The sequence below is a fragment of the Terrapene carolina genome, unplaced genomic scaffold, assembly GCF_002925995.2.
Source record: "Terrapene carolina triunguis isolate 2854851 unplaced genomic scaffold, T_m_triunguis-2.0 Scaffold84, whole genome shotgun sequence".
NCBI classification, from domain to species: Eukaryota; Metazoa; Chordata; order Testudines; family Emydidae; genus Terrapene; species Terrapene triunguis.
This window is the reverse complement of record NW_020664435.1, coordinates 9,538,291-9,559,927: the sequence shown is the minus strand read 5'-3', so window position 1 is coordinate 9,559,927 and position 21,637 is coordinate 9,538,291. Positions and strand designations below refer to the sequence as shown.

The 21,637-nt window shown below is 41.8% G+C and overlaps 1 pseudogene; it reads left to right on the top strand.

Moving 5' to 3' along the window:
• The first annotated feature begins 636 nt into the window (after positions 1 to 636).
• LOC112104823 lies at positions 637 to 702 on the top strand (annotated as a pseudogene).
• The last annotated feature ends 20,935 nt before the right edge of the window (positions 703 to 21,637 follow it).

Here is a 21,637-nt window from a genome sequence, read left to right as displayed (position 1 = left end):
CTAAGACTTCATGTCCACTCTTGTCCTGTCTCTCACATCCCTTGGAGCAAAAACAATTCCTGTCAGTCCTTGAGGTGAAAAGCAAAATGGAATAAACATAGGGAATGACTTGCACTAGTCTGTGACTTCAGCACTTGTAGCTGGGAAGAATAATGCGTTATTCACTGATCCAGTACCTAGGTGATGGTTTACAGTGCTGAAATCTGAAAAGGGAGAAACTTGTTGCTTTTCCTACTGTATATCTCCATATATCCTCAGATCCAACCATTCAAATAACTATATAAAACCTTCATAGGAAGATGTTAAATGTTAACCTACCTTTATACTATACATGGAGGTCTCAAAAATGTAGAATGGTTCTTTACCACAACTGAGGTAGAAAACATCAGTTCCTATCTACTTTGGAATAATCAGGACTTTGTGGTGCTGAGAGACTAGATCTCCTGGTTACAGGTTTCTGCAAAGGTTGGTGAAGGTGCATGTGTAAAGGGTAAGTAAAGAAAGAAAAGAGACTCCCAAAGTGAATTAAGAGCATTTATTCACCCTTTTCTTATCCTTGCAAGGGGCCCATATCTTCCCCCACCACTTTCTATTAATGATTACACTTCTGTTCTTTGTTGTTCTGTCTTGTCCTGGGAGAGAAGATTAGCATGGCCCCTGCGCAAGGATGACATGCAAATTTGTGAAATGTGTGACATCTTAGGTGGTATTTTAAAGGGAGACCAGACCACTCAAGCAAAAATTCCAGCCACTAACTGATCCTTTATGCTACCACACTTGAAAACAAAATATCTTAATTGACCAGGGCAGTTTATTGATATGAAATGTGGATGTAATGAAAGCAAACAATACAGGCATCGTCATCATAGGCAAAGGGAGAGGGATGCAGAATACTTCATGTTAGCTCTAAATTGTTAATTCTTTCCTGGTCAGAAAGATTAAGATTTTGAAGAAAGGCTTCCAGGAAACCCAGAAGGCACTATTGCTGATAGGGATACGACATTGGACACATTGGGGTATAAATGAATGAAAGATGTCTGGGGGTGCTAATCGTGTACTAAAGGAAAAGGGTACAGGATTAGGGATAGGACAAACAGTGTTTTCCCATAATGAATGCATGATGGTTAGGTAAGATAAGGCAGGATCCATGTTCAGATGTCTGAAAAAGAGTGAAATTAATAGGCAGCAGGTTTCAAACAAACAAAAAGAAATATTTCTTCACACAACATACAGTCAGCCTGTGGAACTGGTTGCCAAGGGATGCTGTCAAGACCAAAACTATAGCTGGGGTAAAAAAAAGAATTAGATAAATTCATAGAGGATAGGCCCATCAATGACTATTAGCCAACATGGTCAGGGATGCAACCCCATGCTCTACGTGTCCCTAGCCCTTGACTGCCAGAAGCTGGGAGTGGATGACAGGGGATGGATCACTCGATGATTGCCTGTTCTGTTCATTCCCTCTGAAGCACCTGGCATTGGCCATTGTCAAAAGACAGGGTAGTGGGCTAGATGGACTATTGGTCTGTCCCAGAATAGCTGTTCTTGTGTTCTTATGGGGGGGTTGGAGGGGAAAGAAGACAGAGAGAAAAGGAAAGAGAAACTGTAGAAAAATGTTACTTTTCTAATTTTCAAACATTCCACAGAACAATTTTTTCTGGCCCCTATCAATACTGTTGTTGGGATTAATGTTCTGTTTTACTTATTCATACAGTTCCATGTACATAAAAACCTTTTAAAAGAGAGAGTCAACTTAACATAGCGTGGGATATGTGGTCTACTGAGATATACACTATGTACCAGTTCTTAGGTTCTGGAGGTAGTGACCTTAAACTCACCAGTGTTGTATGCACATCTAAAGGCGATGGCCCACCTTGTCTTATGATACTCTTAAAGTTTCTCAGCAGGTGAACAGAAATAAGCTTCTGGCAAGATATTTTGCAGAGTTCACTCTGCTTGAGTGTAATCCCCTGATCACAGTGGTATATACTGCTGATGAAGTGCACACAATCCAACAGACAATATTTGACAAGACAATTGAGAGAGTAAGTTCAGCACTTTCCCAAACTGTTGTTAACAGGTTAGCTGGGATGTTTCCAGGTCCCTTAACTGTGGGATTATGAAATCTCTTAAAGGAGATTCTTGAGTTCCTGTATAGCTGATTCAGGCAGCAAATTGATTTATTACAACAGCGGCATTTCCTTCAACTTCCTCTTGATATTGCTCATTTCCATTCAGAAAACATGGGATATTTAATCCAGGGGAAACTTTCTTGAGGAATTTTTGGATGTCAAATAGGCAGTTAATTCACTTTCAGAGCTTTTCAGTGTTTTACCCAGAAGTGGAGTTGATTTCTTACCAAATCATGTTAATTTTGGGAGCGGAATCAGTATCAGATTGCATCAGGTCTGCTTTGAAACCACTTAAAGGGTAATACAGCATAATACTGTTATGTGATGGTACTAACCACCATTCTGAATTACCACATTCAAACAATTATAAAGTTAGACATAAAGGCCAATGATTTTGATCCCAAGATCAAATAACAGCTCTGGTTTAGATTATTCAGGGCTGTGTCAAGAATTTAGACACACAACATCCATTAAAATGAATGGAAGATGTGTCTAAACCACTTACACTGCTTTGAAAATCTCAACCTGTCAGGGCAGACTAAGAAAAGATAACTCTTATTTGATCTTGAATGAGTATGTTTGATGGGGATGAGGAAAATTAAATATGAAGTAGGTTTTTTCGCCAATTCATTCAAAACGTGCCAGTGCAGCCTCTGAGGCATATTCAGTCATTAAATACCAATATTGTCCAAAGTTCAACTAACCCCACCCCTGCTAACTCCTTTCACAAATAAAACTCAGCCCCCCAAAACCACTATCCTCAAACAAGGGCCTCATTAAAAAGATGAGACTTGCAATATATTCTGAAACCCAGAAAGCCTGCACTTTGTCGGACCATGACAGAAATGAATGCACAAGCCAAAGGCTCTCCATTGAGAACCCTCTGTCATCAGCCTCCCTGAGTTCAAATGTGGGGACTATTAGAGCCTTTCAGATTATCTCAATTGTTAGCACAGTGCACCAGGAGAAAGGTGGACTCTAAGGAAAGCCAAGACCCAACATATACATGGATTTATAGGGCACAGTCTATTGTTGGATACAGAAATAAAATGGCAGCGAGTGTGTAATATATTTAACATGAGAAGCCCCACCATGTAAGCAGACAACTCAATTCTGTGCTAGTTGAAATTTCTGAACAGCCTTCAAGGATAGTCACATATAGAGACATGGCAATAATCTGTTCCGGCAAGGGTAACTGGTGATATCTTCACCCAAGAGGAAAGGATATATGACCTTTTAGCAAAGAGCAAATAGAAAAATAGGTTCTTTTTGCTGCTGTATGGGAATCTGGAAAGACCTCCAGACTGCAAATGTAGTTAGTAAAAGATGAGCTTAGCCCCTCAATAGAGAAGGTAAGTGTCTCTGACGAAGCTTATGGATGTTTTCTCCAACCTACCAGCATCACTTGCATGTTACTTGCCTTGAGCTTCAGACAATTCACTTTTATCTTAAGCCCCTATTGTAGCTTAGAACTGAGGAAGGAAAACTACTACAACATTACAGTCCAATGCAAAATAAATGCAAAGCGGAATGTCATTTGCACATTGATGGCATAGTAGCCCAAGTTGTCTCACTAGCTTCCCCTTTGGCTTCTCATACATGTTAAATGGGAAGAATGACAAGAAAAAACCCTATGGCACATAAGAGTCTTTGGGGCAGATGAGCAATAACTAAATATCGCCTTCTGGGGTCTGTTTGAGAGGAAACAACAGAACTGCTTAAATGTGACTCCATCTACCCCGGCAGGGAGTGGGGAGTAATAGTTTATCTGCAATATCAAAGACTGCTGGCAGATATAAAGAATCAGACTAGACACCTGACCTTTGCATAGAATTATGCAGTGCCAGCCTTAGACATATTAATGCCCTACATAGAATTTGTGCTTCATCCCCTACCTCCACCCAAGTCAAATATAAAAAAGTCAACTATATTTATCCTTAACAAAAATTGGACACTTTTAATTGATTGTAATAAAATATGTGTTAAAATACTAATGATTTTATTTTGCCTTTTCTTCTGCTCTGTCCTACTTTCATTCCTTTTCTCCATTCAGTTGTTCTTTTCCAGTTTTCTTTCACCCTTCCTCTCTGTATGTTTCCATTATTTTATCTCTCTCTTCACCCACACTGGGCCCACCCCTTTCTCTCATGCATCAGTACATCTTCTCTCCCATGCTTGCTCCTTCTCTCCTGTTTCTCTTCCTTTCCCTTCTCACGCTGCCCCCACAGTAGTCTTGCACTTCTGAGGTGGTGTGCCTGGTAAATATGGGGATCGTCAGGAGCCCTTCTGCCTCTCTGTCCAGACCTGCTATATTATACAAAAATGGGGCACATGCACAGAGTGGAGGGAGGAAAGATTGAGCCTAGTCTCCTGGACTGTATTTGTACAACACTTGTGAGGAGTGTAGGAGGATAAAGCTCAAAATACTGGCTGACACTGGCATGGTACTGTAGAACCGGACAGGTTGTGTTCAACTTGAGAGACATTTTGACATCAGTTGGAACGTGACCTCTCAGGTGTACTCAGCCTATGCCTGAAGCTGCCATTGTGGCTATATATAGTATATCACATAGGGTGATTTCTGTAACGATGAATCCATCATGAGTAAGCTGCATCTCCTGTTCAGAATCACATTGAGAGAGCTAAGTATCAATGCACTGGCCTTTCCCTTCTCTAGAATAGACTGAAGTCCTGTCATAGGTCATGAGTCATGAAGTCATATTTGGTCTCTTCCTAAGGGACATCTGCACATATAAAAAAATCCAGTGCTTGACTGATAATCTCTGTGCAAGACTAGAACAGCAGAGGTATTTTGTGTCAAAAGTGAGGAGTATTAGCAGAGCTGTATGGGTGGGGAAGCCATATGCAGTTCAGTTCAGAGGTGCTAGTTTCTGCATCTTTTGCAAGCACTAAATTCATATTTCATAATATTTTAGAATAACCACATGAGAGGAAGAGTGCTTCAGAAAAGATTGACTCAGCACACAGCAGGAACAGGTAACTTACTGGCAGCTATAAGAACAGCCATACTGGGTCAGACTAAACGTCTGTCTAACCGTCTCTGGCACTGGCCAATGCCAGAGGCTTCAGAAGGAATGAACAGAACAGGGCAAATTCAAGTGATCCATCCCCTGTTGTCCACTCCCAGCTTCTGGCAGTCAGAGGTTTAGGGACACCCAGAGCATGGGGTTGCATCCCTGACCATCTTGGCTAATAGCAAAATGGGTCAATCCCATCCATAGTATAATCCCATTGACTACTAGCGTGATGCATAGTGCCATCATATTACATTTCTATGGAGTTACCCCATGAGTGAATTTAGTCCAATAGGTGTGCTGAAGTACTGTAGCTTGAATAACACCCCTATGTATTCTGGCAAACAGCCAGGATGCCACCTGTGAACTGATTAATTAGTCATTCTTTTATTTTAACTTTCAAATAAAAACACTAATGAAAAAGCATTTTCTTTAGGCTCTTGTCTGCTGAAAAAGAGGAATACACCTTTGGTAATAACATTTCATATAAAATAATTCAGAAGCTTTGTGTCAGAACTCTTGGGATTCTTGCCAGTTGGATAATCTGACTATTCACTAAGATTCAGTGCTTACTAACTAATATAACTACAGGCATGTGTATATTTTCATCATCACTAATCACACATTCATTAAGCAATGATTTCTGTAAGAATGTCAGGATTTATTAAAGTGAGAGATAAGAAATAGTTAGCAAATTAGTCTGAGGTACTTGATCGGGTGTCTCTTGATAGCCATATTCCTCTTTCAGCTGATAATAGTCAGATCTAGTTGTAGTCCTTGCTAACACTTGCTAAAGGTACAGAATTTTTGAGGCTAGCTGAATGAAGAGAAGAATCTTCCCTGGCTATAGATGAAAGCAGCTGTTATGGCACATTTGATTCTTGCTCAGTAATTATTCTTGTTTATTGTTTTTATTGTGGTAGAGTCTAGTGCCCCCACCTGAGATAAAGGCACCATTGTGGCAAGCACTGTACACGCATAAAGTGTGAGAGAGTTTAAAATGTAGATAGACAAGCCCAACAATGGGTGGGAGGGAAAAAGGAGGTCAAGTGACTTGACCACGGTCATAGAGGAAGCTAGTGGCAGAGCTAGGATTAGAACGCGGGTCTCTGGATTTGGGGGGCCACGATCCCAACTTCTTGACCATACTGCCTCAAGCTCTGTTCTTTGTTGTCTTAGGAAATGCTCTCACCTTGAGTAAAGCTATTACCCACCAGAGGCTGAGAGCTGGAGTTTGTCTTCATGTCCAAACAGTTTAGAGATTTTCTAATCTTAGTGGTTCTCATCAGTAAAGGTCAGAAGGGATGCTATCTTTCATAGTCAGTCTAGTTTAAAACCTGGCTGTAGTTCATGCATAACAACAGCAACAATTTACATTTATATAGCACCTTTCATCCCTTAGGATCTCAGAGTGCTCTATAAAATATGTGTGGAAATAACTCCGCCAGTGAAATGCAGCTAGAATCCTCACTGAAAGGTCTCAGTCTGTGGGGGAGAGGGCAGCCATTATTTAATAATGTGCAGGACTGCACAGCATATAGAGCAGGTAGCAAAGAAGACTACATATCCAAATGAAACTGCAAGGCAAGGTAAGGCAAGCAGAATGTAATTATTCAGATTGTAATTTGATCTGACTCACGGGAATGGGAATTTTCATGACTACTAGTAATCTGGACTTCAGTTTTATGTCTTGTCTCCAGGATGACACGTCCAGCAGAAAAATATATCCTAACATTTGTCTAGGGTATTAGTTGTACTGGCTTAGAGGAAAGAGTGTCACTTACTAAATTGCTAGCAACCCATCCTGCAGCATTGTATATTTTTGTTGGAGGATTCCTATCCAAGCATCCTATAGGCCTGGCTCTGCTTGTTGGGAGTTCTGACAGTATAACAGTGTGAGGCAGCATAATTGCATTGTGAGGAGTACGGCCATGACAAAAAAGGATGTTATTTATAACTTTTTGCCTATTTGAGAAACCGATTGCTACAGTTATTAAAATAACACACACAGCACAATGTCCCACCTCTTTGCCAGAAGATTTGAAACTGGGCAGAAAGTTTGGATAACATAGACTCCATGCAATCAAGGCCAGCTCCAGGCACCAGCTTAACAAGCAGGTGCTTGGGGGGGGCCAAGGGAGAGGGGCGGCACCTGCGGCAATTCGGGGGCGGCAGGTCCCTCACTCCCTCTAGGAGCGAAGGACCTGCCGCTGAACTGCCACTGCCGATCGCGACTTTTTTTTTTTTTTTTTCAATTGCCGCTGCCGATCGCGATCGCGGCTTTTTTTTTTTTGCTTGGGGCAGCAGAAATGCTGGAGCCGGCCCTGCATGCAATCAGATACAAATCCACACATCAGCATCATAACTAAATTCATAATGTTCAGCTACCTTAAAAATGTTCCATGCAGCTCCAAATCCTAGAAATCTTTAGGTCAGTTGCATCCATTTTGTGTTAGCCATTTTTTATGTTAATGCTGCACAAAAGAGTATTTAAAATTTTCTCAACAAAATTAACAGTCCTTGCAAACACTTGTGATTTTTTTCTTTCAAATACAGACTGTTTCTTGGGGTGGGCATGAAGTTAGTGTGTCTTGCTCTAATTTTCCATTGAGTTAGAATTTGTGCGGAGGCTGCCAGATATTTCTTTAGATTTGTTCTTTTTAGATAGTGTGCACCTAACTTTTATTATGGCAAAGACCATATTTTGATAAAGGGCTTGATCCAGAGAAGGGCCAAGCCCCAGCACTTCCCAGTGATGCCAGCTATACCCAGCTCCAGATTGGGAGTGACTGGTGCTCAGCACCTCTGTGAACATCTTAATCTGATTCTAAGAAGTTCTGACTACTGCATCCCCCGTTGTGTGTATAAGTGTGTAACTGACTTCAGTGGTAGTTACTGGTGCTCAGAAGCACACAAGAGCGGAACTGTAGAGAATCACCACTGATAGCTTTGCCATTCTTTACCATCACACTGATAAAAGAGGCACCCAACACCTTTGTGAAGAACAGTGTGCTAAGTAATGTGGAGAAGTGGGATCCAATTTTAAAGACTGAGCTTGCAGAAAATGGAATCATACTCTTAATGATATAAAAATAATATTCCTCTGAGGACATACATTCGTTTTACATGACAGGAGGGCTGATAAATACCCCGATAAGCCTATTATTTTTACTCTTTATGTGAGAAATGTTGTAATGACAGTCTGAGAACACACTGACTGTTTAAATGACAGGTTATTCTAAGCTTTCCCCCCCAATCATCAGCTAGGTTGTTTTCTCTATCATTTGGTGTGTCTCTTCTACAGCTGGTCAAACTATTTGAAATAGATTACATATTTAGTTCTTTTGTTCATAATCTGAAGTTATTGAACAAACATTTTACGGAAACATAATTCATCGCTGGAAAGCTATTGGCTTACATCCCGTCTTCAACTATTTGCTATTTGAGGTGTCTGATTGGTCTGCTAAGTTACATGGTAATACTTCTGCTGCCTGATTGGATGACTGAAATGTAGGAATGGGAAGAGGTAGATCAGATTTCAAGTGGGTGGGACCAGTGTAATCCTTTGCAGGAGCACATTTGCATGACATCACAAGACTGTATCTTTATGCAAATTACTGATTTTTTTTTTTAAATCCCTTACTTGTATGCTTCATAGAGAATGAATGAAAAGGGTCAGGAACACAATCAAAGTGAATTCATGGCTTTTATTGCCCAGAGCTAGTCACATCAGAATGATGCTGCCTTCAGGAGGATTGAATGTGAACTTCAAGAGAGGATATACAATAGCACTGTTTAGTCCTTCACTGTCTGGGAGCAAGAGGAATTCCCAAAGTATAAGGGTCATTTACAGCTTGAGATGAGTCCTAAAATTCAGGCCATCGCTACCCTCACCTTGTAACTGCAAAAGCCCTACAACATACATATTTTGGGTGGAAGTCTGGGGAAGAAATCCTTCCTGCCCCTTGCAGTGAGCAGTGTATATCCTGAAGCATGTGCTTTGACTACACCGAAGTTAGCTCCATAACTATAAAGGCTATTACCAAACACTTTTCAAAACCAGCTTTTCCATTATTATTGCTGCTCCGTACGACGGGCCTCTAGAGCTGTCTTTTATTTTTTTTTTAGTTGTTTATAATCTATTTAAAACAAAAGTCTCCCTAGCAAGGTCTTCTCCCCAGCCTGCTTAACAAACTGAGACAGTGGGGCCCTCTACATTCGGCTGACTATTTTATTCATTGCTTTTCCCCTTTTTTAGCACAGCAGCTTCATCAAATATTTTTCAAGGGCAACCTTACTCCCTAAAGGTTTGTTCAGCTGCAATGACTGTCTCTCATCTAGGGAATCTATTCTGATTAATTTGACTTTAACTTTCTTATTGCTCCAGTGGATTCCAAATTTGTCAAGGACTTTATATACACACACCAGCGCCCCCCCCCCACCCCCCGCCCCAGCAGGGAGGTTTCACAAAAGCAGTGGTACAGGGGGGCTCTAATTTTAGTAGGTGGATCAGCCTTAAGATAGAGCTGCTGCTATCTGGCTAGTCACATTGGAAATCAGCAAAAGACAAGTAAACTAACCAAATCTATAGATCGGTACATAGTCTGGAAATATTCAGGGTTATGGGAGTTTTTGGTGATGCCGTTTCTTCATATGAAGAGGTTTACCAAGCTGTCAGGGTAGCAATGAGAGAATACTGCCAGCAGGTGGCTGTAACTTCACAAAAACAAAACAATAAGGAATGAAAGAGCTACCGGAACCAAGGAAACTATCAGGCTGTAGCAGCTGAGCCAGTGGGTCATGAGCCTTGTGCTTGTTCAGCTGTAATGCTGTTCTAAGCCTTCTGCTTGCAGTCTCTTGTTCCTACTCATTTGGCCTCTTGCATTCTGTTCATTAACACAGAAGGGCACTAGTTATTTTTAGTCTCTTTTCTTAGAATGTATCTGCATCATCTCTCTAACAGTTCTCCAGATTCTTGATACTATGCCAATCTTTTCTACCCCGTTACCTTTTGTTTTAGTTTTTGCTTTCCTTACTAACACTCCTCCTCTTCACAATTCATTCTCTTCTTATTTTTCAACCTAGTTAAACTAGATCCCCATTTTGTTCTCCCAGGTCTGTCTTTCAGCAATATGCATTGTCAGTAAAACATGTACTACTCAGTTCAGGAAATGACTTTTGGCCCTGCATGTCCTTCTTTGTTTAAAATTTGCTTTAATTTCATATTTTGAACAGATTTTATAAAGAAAAGAGACCTAAAAATTGTCTTTCAGTCATAAGCAAATAAAGCCATTATTTCCTCCAGAGTTAAAAGAGAAGCCCATATAAAACGAAAGGCAATAAAGCTATCAGAACCCCGGTCAGCAGCCTCCTTTTGATGGAAACTGAACTAAGAGCCGTCTTTAAGCTACTGTCACTCTCTGGAATGACGCCAGATAATGTGATTGAAAAAACGCCTTTCACAATAAGCCATGTTGAATTTTCAATCTAAACAGAAAATCAATCTATTAGTCATCCAAACATAGTTTTCCTCCTTCCTTCCTATTTTTAGCACACATTTTTGGCAAGACCCTGTTTTACAAGGGCTTATGAAAAATTAACTGGGGGGCTAGTCTTGTTGCTTCCCAATGCCTCATTGATATAGGAATTCTGATTGTTGTGAGTTATCAATAGATGTTTATAATAACCCTTGTGAAATTCCTTAACTGGCTGTCAACAGTAAATATCTCAAGTTGATTCCATGTTGGGTGTGGGTGTGGGTATGGAGGGATAGCTCTTTGTAAGAAATTTGAAGGAGCGTAACTGTAAATATATATTTATATATAAAAGCTTGCTGCATTAGAACAATGTATCCAAATTGTGTAAATTCCCCAGGATTTAGGAGGCCTGATTCTCTGAGACTTCATTCCTGCGTTCAGTACAGGAAGGTGGTCTTAAGCCAACTTTGAGCTTCCCGGTATTCTGGTCCACAGGGCTGCTCTAACTTATTGCTTGGGCTGCTTGCAGCCCATTGGCAGCTGAGAAGAGTGCAATTAACTCTAGTCACTTTCCTATCCTCAGCCAAGCACCCCTCATCTTTTAGGGGCTGTGTAGGGAAGCAGAGTAGCACCATTGCATCAATTCTGCACCATCTAGGAAGCTTAGATTCCTAGAGGTGGTCTGGGGTAGTGGGGGAAAAAGCCATTGCCAAAGCCACTTCACACTGCTAGAATGGTTTAAAGGGGCTTATGAGCAGCAGAGAATTGGGCCCAGATAGTACAGACCATAAGTAAAAAATATAATGGATAGAATTCTTAAGGCTTGTCTACTCTGAGAATGCTACAGCTGCACAGCTTTGCCACGGTAGCGCTTCCAGGTAGACTCCACCTACTCTAAAGCGAGGGGTTCGCCCATCAGTGTAGGTAATCCACCTCCCTGAGAGGCGGTAGCTAGGTTGATGGAAGAATTCTTCTGTCAACCTAGCAGTGCTACATGGGGAGTTAGGTTAACTTAACTATGCTGTTCAGGGTGTGGATTGTTCACACCCCTGACCAACGTAGTTAAACTGATTTAATTTTCTAGTGTAGACCAGGGCCCAGTTGAAAAAGCTTTCATGTGTAGAATACGCTTTTTTAATTGTTCAGGGACATGTAAGGTTGATAAAGCTGAGTTTATTAGCTTTATTTAACATTCTGTGAGCCATTTTAGTTTTGTTTGAATTTCTTTCCTTTCCCATTCCTACTACCAGTTAGGATGTTAGTTTCAGAAGGTTACAGTTTGAATAACTGGCACACAGCTATTTTTTCAGACGAGCATCTGTCCTTCCAGACTACTCTGATTTATCTCGTCTTTTTGTGTAGACTTTTGCTTTCGGGTTTAGAGAAAATTCACCATTGAATGCCTTCTGCTTATTGTACTGAGCTAAGAGGAAGATTGCTTCTTTTCTCTGAATGAAGGTGAAAATAGAGTGTTGGTTTTTGTATTGGAGATTTTGTAGTTCTCACAAAGGTACCATTTTAAATACATTTTGTTCAAAGTTAGCATGAATAAAAATAAATGCATTTAAGAGGATCTACACTGTAGAATCTGCAGAATAAACCTGTGATATTCTTAAAGGAATGAAATAATAAAATCAATACTTCACTTCCAAACTATTTTTTTTATTTTTTAAAAACTTCCTTCTTTATTGTTATTTAAAATATATATCTAGTAGCATTTACCAGTGTGAAATGTATCTTAAGTTTTGTACAAGTTTACATCAGTAAGGAGAAAAAGGAAATGAGCCACATTTGCTTAACAATTTTTCTTGCCATTTTTAATGAAAAGCTTTTAATTGGCCTCATGGCTGAGAACAGACTTTTAAAAAGACTCTCCTGTTATTTTCATACACTTCTGTCTCAGAAACAGTAACGTGTGACAATGCTCAGTCATGTACACAGATATGCATTTTTTCCATGGGAAAGTTTTCATATTGTCATATTCCAAAGGGTAAATAAGTTGTAACCAATTGGAAACTGTCTTTCTGCTAGAGGAAAAGCAGTCTGTGCCACACTTTTGGGTGTGGAGAGAGTGGAGATGGAATGGTGGGCCAAGGGGGCATGTCAAGACCCAGAGTGGAGGTGGAATGGATGATCCTTTCTTTCTGTAGGTTCCCTGAGATCCACAGAGTTCATGGGCCAGTTCCTCATGTCCTGTTCCACAGGAGGTAGGAGCAGCCCAATTCTCCATACAATGGAACAATGAAGGAGGAATTTGCTCCCCCTTAGATCCTCCTGCAGGATTTCCCTAGGGAGATATGAGCAGGTCCTAGGTTAAATCCAACAATACTCTGTAAATAGGTAGCCATTTTGCTATGATGTGTTCAGTGAGATGAAAAAGGATTGAGACAACGATTAGGATCAGATACTTTTTGAAATGCTCACTGTTACAGTAGCTTCCCATTAGTGGATATTAGAGCATGATGTTAAACCTATGTACAGGGTAAGGTCTAGAAACGTAGAGAACTCTTCTTTTAGGAAGTGCTTCGTGAGAGAGGAGAGTATTTATGAAGGAAGGAATAAAGCCTGAATGCTGCACTGTCTTGGCTCTCTCTTTTTATGCTGAACATCCACTTTACTTTTACTACCATTGCCCTGGCAGCGGACACAATGGCACTCTCTTTGCCCTTTGGCTATTTGCTGTTAGCCATGGTGATCCATTGTTAGCCAATGCACATAGGTTACATACACCCACACACATATACATACCCCCCACATTAATATGTATTGTGCAGGTGGTATTAATATTGGGTGGGTGTGTTTGTGATGGATAATCATGGTAAAGTGTATTAGGCTTACTCTTGCTCACTTATGCTAAGTATCCCACAATATCTGGTGGCAGTGCATCTCATAATCCTGGGGGAATTCTGCACCACTGCACATGCACAGAATTTATGTATCCTGCAGATTTATTTGCTTCCCCACAGAAAAATGACTTTTTGATGAGGAAGCAAAGGGAATCCACAACAGTGGTCATATGATCCTCCCCAGCAGTATGTTTTGGGTGCCCAAAGCAGCCGGCAGAGAGGTAAATCACTGTGGGGCAGAGGGCGGGACTGGGAAAGAACCCGCTGGTGCCTCCTACCCTGCACTGGGCTCAGCTGCTAGTCGCGGCTGGACTGGGGAGGACGGAACTTCCTCTTCCTCTGCACAGCATCCAGGACTGTGTCAGACCCACTGCCAGATTTCTCCCCTGGCTGTAGGAAGCTCTACAAACTGCACCCATCGCTCCTCAGCTGCAGGGGGAGGGATCACTGTATGGGGGGATGCTCCTCTATCTGCCCAACCCCCGTGCATCCAGACCGCCTCACACCCAGACCCTCCCATTGAGCCTCACCCCCGCCACACCTAAATCCCTCCCGACAAGCCCCACTACCCCTGCACTGGGACCACCCCAACGAGCCCCTATCAGCTGCACCTGGATCCCCACCCCACTGAGCCCTACTGCCCCAGCATCTGGACCCCCACTGAGCTCCCCACACCCAGACTCCCCTGCCGAGCTCTATCCCCCCTACACCAAGACCCCCTCCCCGCTGAGCCCCAACTACCTTCACCTGGACCCCCCTGCAGAGTCCTATTACCGTTGCACCCAGAACCCCGCAACAAGCGTCTATGCATCCAGCTCCTCCCTACACCTGGATCCCTCACTGAGCCACCCGCACCCAGATAGCCCCACACAGAAACCTCTCAACCCACACCTGGATCCTCCCACACTAAGTCCCTTCACACTTGGATCCTTCCTTGCTGAGCCTGCCTGCCCACACCTGGTGCAACTGAAACAGAGGGGCAGGGCCCTGGGGGGTTTCTGGGGCAGGCCCGGTCCTTGCGCTGTGTCAGGGTTGGGTGCAGCCTCACAGCTGAGTCTATGTCCCGGGAGGAGGGAGCTGCATAGTGATCTCCCACCTCTGTGCAGCCAGTGGCTTGTGCTCCCCAATGCTATGCTGGAGCCTCCACATTTATTTGACAAATAAAATTTGCAGAATTTTGCAGAATTTTAAAATACGGTGTGCAGAATTTTTAATTCTTTGGTGCAGAGTGCCTTCAGGAGTAATCTCAGCATTTGGCATAGGCAGATAGGAAACCTGTCAGAGACAAGAAACATTGATGTTCTACCCTGGTACAGGAAAGTCATGCATTCATGGCCCAACTAGTCTGTAATGCTGTGTCTGAAAAGCAGAGATAAGATGGGTGCGCCTTGTTATCAGAAAAACAAAGTAATTGGGGAATACAGTCTTGGGTGCAATATAAAGCGCTAACTAACTTGTAAACAAGCACCGTGTATATCTATATGATTTTAGGGGCATATTCTGGGGAGTACATCTTCTGTGTAAGGTGAATTGAACACACTGCGAGAGTTCAGTTCCTGGGAAGGATTGGTGATGTATTAGTTATTTCAGGAGGAGGGATAGCTCGGTGGTTTGAGCACTGGCCTGCTAAGCCCAGGGTTGAGAGTTCAATCCTTGAGGGGGCCACTTAGGGATCTGGGGCAAAATCAGTACTTGGTCCTGCTAGTGAAGGCAGGGGGCTGGACTCAATGACCTTTCAGGGTACCTTCCAGTTTTATGAGATAGGTATATCTCCATATATTTTCTTTCCTGTATCATACTGTTTTGCCTTTAGACAATAACTTTGGCTGAGCTTGGTTATTTGGTCCTTTGAACATTGTTAATATTGAACCACAAGTATAGCCAATCAATTGGCTATACATTACAATCAATACAATAATGGCAGAACAATCACAGAAATGTTGAGCAGGAAGGGACCCTGAGAGGTTATCTAGTCCTGCCCTGGCTCTGAGTCAGGACTAAGTAAACCTAGAGCGTTGCTGACAGGTGTTTGTTTGACCTGTCCTTAACAACCTCCAGTGACGGGTATTCCACAGCCTCCCTTGGAAGTCTATTTCAGAGTTTAACTACCCTTATAGTTTCCTAATAACCAACCCAAATCTCCCTTGCTGCAGATTAAGCCAATTCCTTCTTGTGCAACTTTAAGTGGACTTGGAGAACAATTGATCACCATCCTCTTTGTAACAGCACGTAATATATTTGAAGACTGTTTTCAGGGACCCTTCAATCTTCTTTTCTGAAGATTACACATGCCCAGTTGTTTTAACCTTTCCTCATAGGTCAAGTTTTCTAAACCTTTTACCATTTTTGTTGCTCTCCACTGGACTCTCTCCAATTTGTCCACATCTTCCTTACAGTGTGCTGTCTAGAACAGGACACAGTACTCCAGCTGAAACCTCATGGGTGCCCAACAGAGTGGAAAAATTACTTCTTATGTTAGGATAGTGAATAGCATCTTTGACCAGCTCATCCCACCTCCTCACTCAAATCCTGTTGTACTGTTAATCCAAGCCCTGTAAAAAACTTTTAAGGAGTAGGGTGGGGGTCGGGATGGTGCTATTGAGGAGGCAACCTCTTCAGTATGGAGAGATTCAGCCCTGGAGGTGATGCTGGATGGGTGGCACAGTCATGCCTTCCAATTACTGAATCTCTTTTGAGGCGGCTGGGGTGACTTGCCTCCTTTCCCTCCAGTGGTGGGTTTCTTCTTTGAGGAGCTGTTGGCTTGCTTTTGTCTCTTTGCTATAGTAGTAACTCCTTGACTGGGCCTTGCAGACACTGACCCTTTAAAATTCAGCTGCATTCTGTGACTTTGTCCCAGTTGTGCCCCATGTTGCACAATGTTTGTAAATTCAGAAGATCAAGGGATCCTCCCTCCCTCCCCTTGCCATGAGGCTCCCTGGGGAAATTTGCATACCTTTGCTCTGTACAAACATCCAAAAGGACCTGGCATTTGGGGCAAATGGAATGGTAGGCAAAAGTGGGTTCCTGAAATTTCTTTAAACCTTAAAGAAAGTTTGGGTTTGCTTTAATGGATGGATAAAAGTAAAAGCTAGTACTTATTTTCCCCACAGTATTTCACTCACCACTAGTTGTTATGATCACATGAATTTAGTGCTCCCATTATGTTGCTTTCTTTCTTAGCTGCCAATAAATAGTTCTGCAGAGTTAGGGGTTGATTTTTTAGAGCAGTCTATTGACTAAAAGACTTTGTTTTTGTGCACACAAGTTCTGTTTTTCTTTGTTTAGCGAGAGTAAATATTCCAGGAGGTGTGTACACACACAGCTCGTTGTCTGCTAATGGAATTCAGGCTCATACCTTCCACAGACTGTTAAAATAGCCATATCATTTATCTTCTGTATTTACTTCCATGTAGCACTCAGCGCAGTGTGTATACTCTTGCAAAGACTGCTGATTTGGACAGGAGAGTCCTGGTTTCCTTTCAGAGATCCCATCTCCCTTTTAATTCGGCACATCTTGTTGTTTAGATATTGTTTGAATCAAAGGGTAGAGAAACATGAAAGCAAGTAGTATTTATAGCATTGCCATTGTGCATGGCATTGCCTATTGACATAAAGCAGTATAATGTGTATTATCATTATATATGACTGAAACATGGGGACACAGAGCTGTTCAGTGGCTGTAGCAGAGGTCTGGGGAGTCACTAGCTCTGGGGTGAAATACTGGCCTCATTGAAGTCAAAAGGAGTTTGTCATTGGCTAAGTTAAGTCACTTAGCTGTTAGCTTCCCCAATTGTAAAATGGGGACCGGACTTACCTTCTATAAAATGGTTTGAGATCTTCTGATGAAATGTGCTGTATAAGTAGATTGACAGCTTTTTAGGCAGGGACCATTTGTTCTGTAAAGTGCCTACCACCCTTAGCTGCTATAAACACAATACATTATAATATGTGCAAAGTATTATTATAGCATTGCCATGAAATACTTTCCTGTGTCATTCCACCAAAAGCACTGGAAAACATTGGAAAGTATAATCAAGTCGTACTAGCTGCATATTTTAAATCAAAACAGGCTACTTCAATACTATGAAACAAGATTTTCAAACTAGCCTGCTCTTGAGTCATTTTGACCCCAGTATTATACACCATGAAAGTTTGTTATTCCATCAGCAAATTTCCTTCTGATTTTAGCTTCATGTAGTTGCTGTAAATATTGATCATTTCAGTTCTGAAAAATTAATTGCAAAATGTTGCTGTCCTTCTTATAGAACACGAAGAGAAACAGAGTTTTTATAAATGCATGAGTCAGATTCTGAGCTTTGTTGTGCTTTTTTGTAAGATGAGATCTTGGAATGTGAATCTTCAGTTGGTAACAGATACCATAATGATGCTTTGCGCTTATATAATGTCTGGATGTGAGGCTCTCAAAGTTCTTTGCAAAAGTAGGTAAGTGTGAGAGAAAAGATAGTCTTGTGGCCAAGACACTGAACTGGGACTCAGGAGATCTGGGAGCAGTTCCTGGCTCTGCATCAGACTTCCTATGTGACCTTGCTGTGGGATAATAATGCTTCCTGTCTCTCAACGTTGTCTTGTCTACTTAGATTGTAAGCTCTTTGGGGCAAGTAATGACTCCCTCCTGTGTTTTGCAGTGTCTAGCACAACCTCAGTTGGGGCTTCTGGGCACTACTGCTGTAAAGAGGAAGTATTATCCTCATTTTACAGATGTGGAAACAAAGGCATAGAAAGATTAAACCCAACATTTTCTAACTTGGATGCCTAAAGTTATTGCTCCTGTCCTCATAGGGATCCGTCTACATTTTTCTCTTAAATTGAGGAGAAACTACTCTATTTAAGGATTATCGATTGCTTGTTGGCACATGTAACCTATGTGCATTGGCTAACAATGGCATCACCGTGGCTAACAATGGCATCACCGTGGCTACCAGTGAGTAGCAAAAGAGCAAAGAGAGTGCCATTGTGGAAATCCCCTTACTACAGGAATCAGCTTTGGACAGTGATTATAACAGGAGAGTGGGAGTCAGCAGATATGGGTTCTTCTCCTGATTCTACCACAGGCTGGGTGTGTGATGTTGGGCATGTTGCATACGCCAGCATTTTCAAATTTGGGCTCCTAAGGTAGGGACCCAACTCAGTAGATAGTCTTTAAACCAGAACGGCCTGAATGGGGAAAACTGGGCATTAGAAAGTGTTTCTTCCATCAGGGCCGGCTCCAGCATTTCTGCCGCCCCAAGCAAAAAAAAAAAAAAAAAAGCCGCCACCGGCCGCGGCCGCTCAGCGGCAGGTCCTCCGCTCCTAGAGGGAGTGAGGGACCTGCCGCCCCCGAATTGCCGCAGGTGCTGCCCCTCTCCCTTGGCCGCCCCATGCACCTGCTTGTTAAGCTGGTGCCTGGAGCCGGCCCTGTCTTCCATCATTTTCATAGATTCATAGATTCTAGGACTGGAAGGGACCTCGAGAGGTCATCGAGTCCAGTCCCCTGCCCGCATGGCAGGACCAAATACTGTCTAGACCATCCCTGATAGACATTTATCTAACCTACTCTTAAATATCTCCAGAGATGGAGATTCCACAACCTCCCTAGGCAATTTATTCCAGTGTTTAACCACCCTGACAGTTAGGAACTTTTTCCTAATGTCCAACCTAGACCTCCCTTGCTGCAGTTTAAGCCCATTGTTTCTTGTTCTATCCTTAGAGGCTAAGGTGAACAAGTTTTCTCCCTCCTCCTTATGACACCCTTTTAGATACCTGAAAACTATCATGTCCCCTCTCAGTCTTCTCTTTTCCAAACTAAACAAACCCAATTCTTTCAGCCTTCCTTCATAGGTCATGTTCTCATGTTTCTGGTACTTCTTGCTTCCACTTGGGCCAGAAACACCATGACAGCTTTTCCCCAAGATATTTCCAAACAGCTACTTCTGAACATTTCTGAACCTAACAAATAATTTGGTTCGAATTCTGGGCATAGTTTTGGGTTGGTTCCTTTTCAATCCAAACTGGTTCAACCATCCCTAATTTGCTAATTAGTCATTCTAATACTAATTACTAATTACTGATTCCAGTCCAGTATTAACCTAAGGGTGAAAGCCTGGCCCAACTAAAGGGAATGGCAAAACTCCCATTGACTTTAATAGGGTGAGGATTTCACCCTTAACCTTACACTATCATCTCAAGTGAACAGAAAGCTATTCATTCATTCTGAAATATTATGTATGTTTCCTTCTAGAATTAACTAAGTCAGAGATTTGAATAAAACATACTTTTTCCTTCTGGAAGCTCATTTGTTTCCACCTTGTCCATAAAATGGCTGTCAGTCATAGGATACAGCATACAGTAAACCGCCACAATACTATGGCTATAATATTACAATTTGATGCCTTGGTATATAAAGGATAAATACTTTATGGAATGAATCAGTGTGAAGCCAGAGGAGACAATAAACCATGAGGGGAAAATGGGTCTCTAAACAGCCGCTTGCATTGCAATTAAACTACATGGAATTGTGTGCAGGTAACATTCAGGGTGTGATTTAAGACCTCCAAAGCTGAGAATGACATTCACAGTTAAGGCTGAAATCAGCTCCATCCTTAACTCACTGTACTGGAGTTATTTGTAGCACTTGTTTGTTATTTGTAGAGCTGTCCAAAATTTTCATAATGATACACAAAAATCAGATTATATTTGCTTGGTTTTGGATTTTTACTACAACCCAGTAATTAAGGCTGGGTTTGTTAAAACTTTCCCATCAGTTTCACAAACTTTCATTAATTTATGGTTCAAGATAGTAACTAGAGCTGGGCAGGAAAGGGCTTTCCCATCCTGCCAAATGTTTTGAAATTTCAATTTTTTCCCTATCCGCAATTGGAATGAAAAGTCAAAATCTTGAAAATTTTCACAAATAGTTCAGTGTGTCCACACTAACCAGGCTGAATCAGTTTAAGATTTGTCTCATGTCCACACCAGTGCTGTCTGAAACCATTTCAGTTGAAATGGCCACTTGGTATCAGTCCCACAAATTCTCAGCTCAGCTCACAGAAGCAATGTGATTTCTGATAGATTTCACAAACCCGCTGGTGCACTGTGGAACAGTAGTGGTGTTACAATAAATAGCTCATAGGGCCATGCCTAGGAACTTAGAGAACTTTATTTTCAGTAAGTGCTAGAAGAGAAAGGAATAAAGCCTCAGTGTTGCACTGCCTTGGTTCTCTCTATGTACACACGCACAACAGCTGAGTGCCCTAACCCCAATTTACAGAGTCATTCTCATGCTCTCTCCCTGGCCCAATACATATTTGATTATTTCATACACAGTAGAAAGACTTCAACAGGAAAAACTGAGAGAACTCTGTTCCAGAATATCTCATAGCCTGATGGATTAGGGCCCTCACTTTGAAGGGGGGAGAGACTTGGATTCAAGTCCATGTGCTAGAGTAGGGAGTTTGAACCTGGGTCTCCCAAAGCCTAGATGAGAGCCCTAACAACTGAGCTATTGGAGGTAAGGGGGTCACTGCCTTTTCTGAAACACTTTATTTCCTGGCCATTTGATTTGCTGAAAATTTAAAACCAAACGTCCACAAATATTAATCAGTTTCAAGTTGAACCCAACTGATTTTTTGGAACTGCCAATGAACAGCAAAATCGGTTATTCACACAGCTTTAATTTTAGGTGCTTTAAATGGTTTAATTTTTCTAGTATAGATCAGACCATAGATTTTACTATGACATGCTCAGATATCATGATACAGTATGAAAACCTAGATACCCAGAGGACAGAAAGGCTCACTTAAACTGGTTTTACACCATTCCCACTCCACTGGTACCAATAGAGTTATTCCTGATTTACATCAGTGCAAATGAAAGGAGAATCAATTCCAGAGTTTCATCATGATCTCTGCATTTTCTTAGATTCAACAGACTTCTAAATTGTCTCTTGTGACTTAAATTCAACATTCTCATGGCAGTTGCTCTCATGAGGTTGAGCAAAGCTACATGCCTAGGCATATTTTTAAAAATGCATGTAATTCACCTCATCATACTGGTTCCTGTGAAGGAATGTTTAAGTTCCCACCTCACACTGAGAGAACAAAGGTCCTTTTCTTAAACAAGGGAAAGTCCCCAGTCTAGAGGCTAGAGTG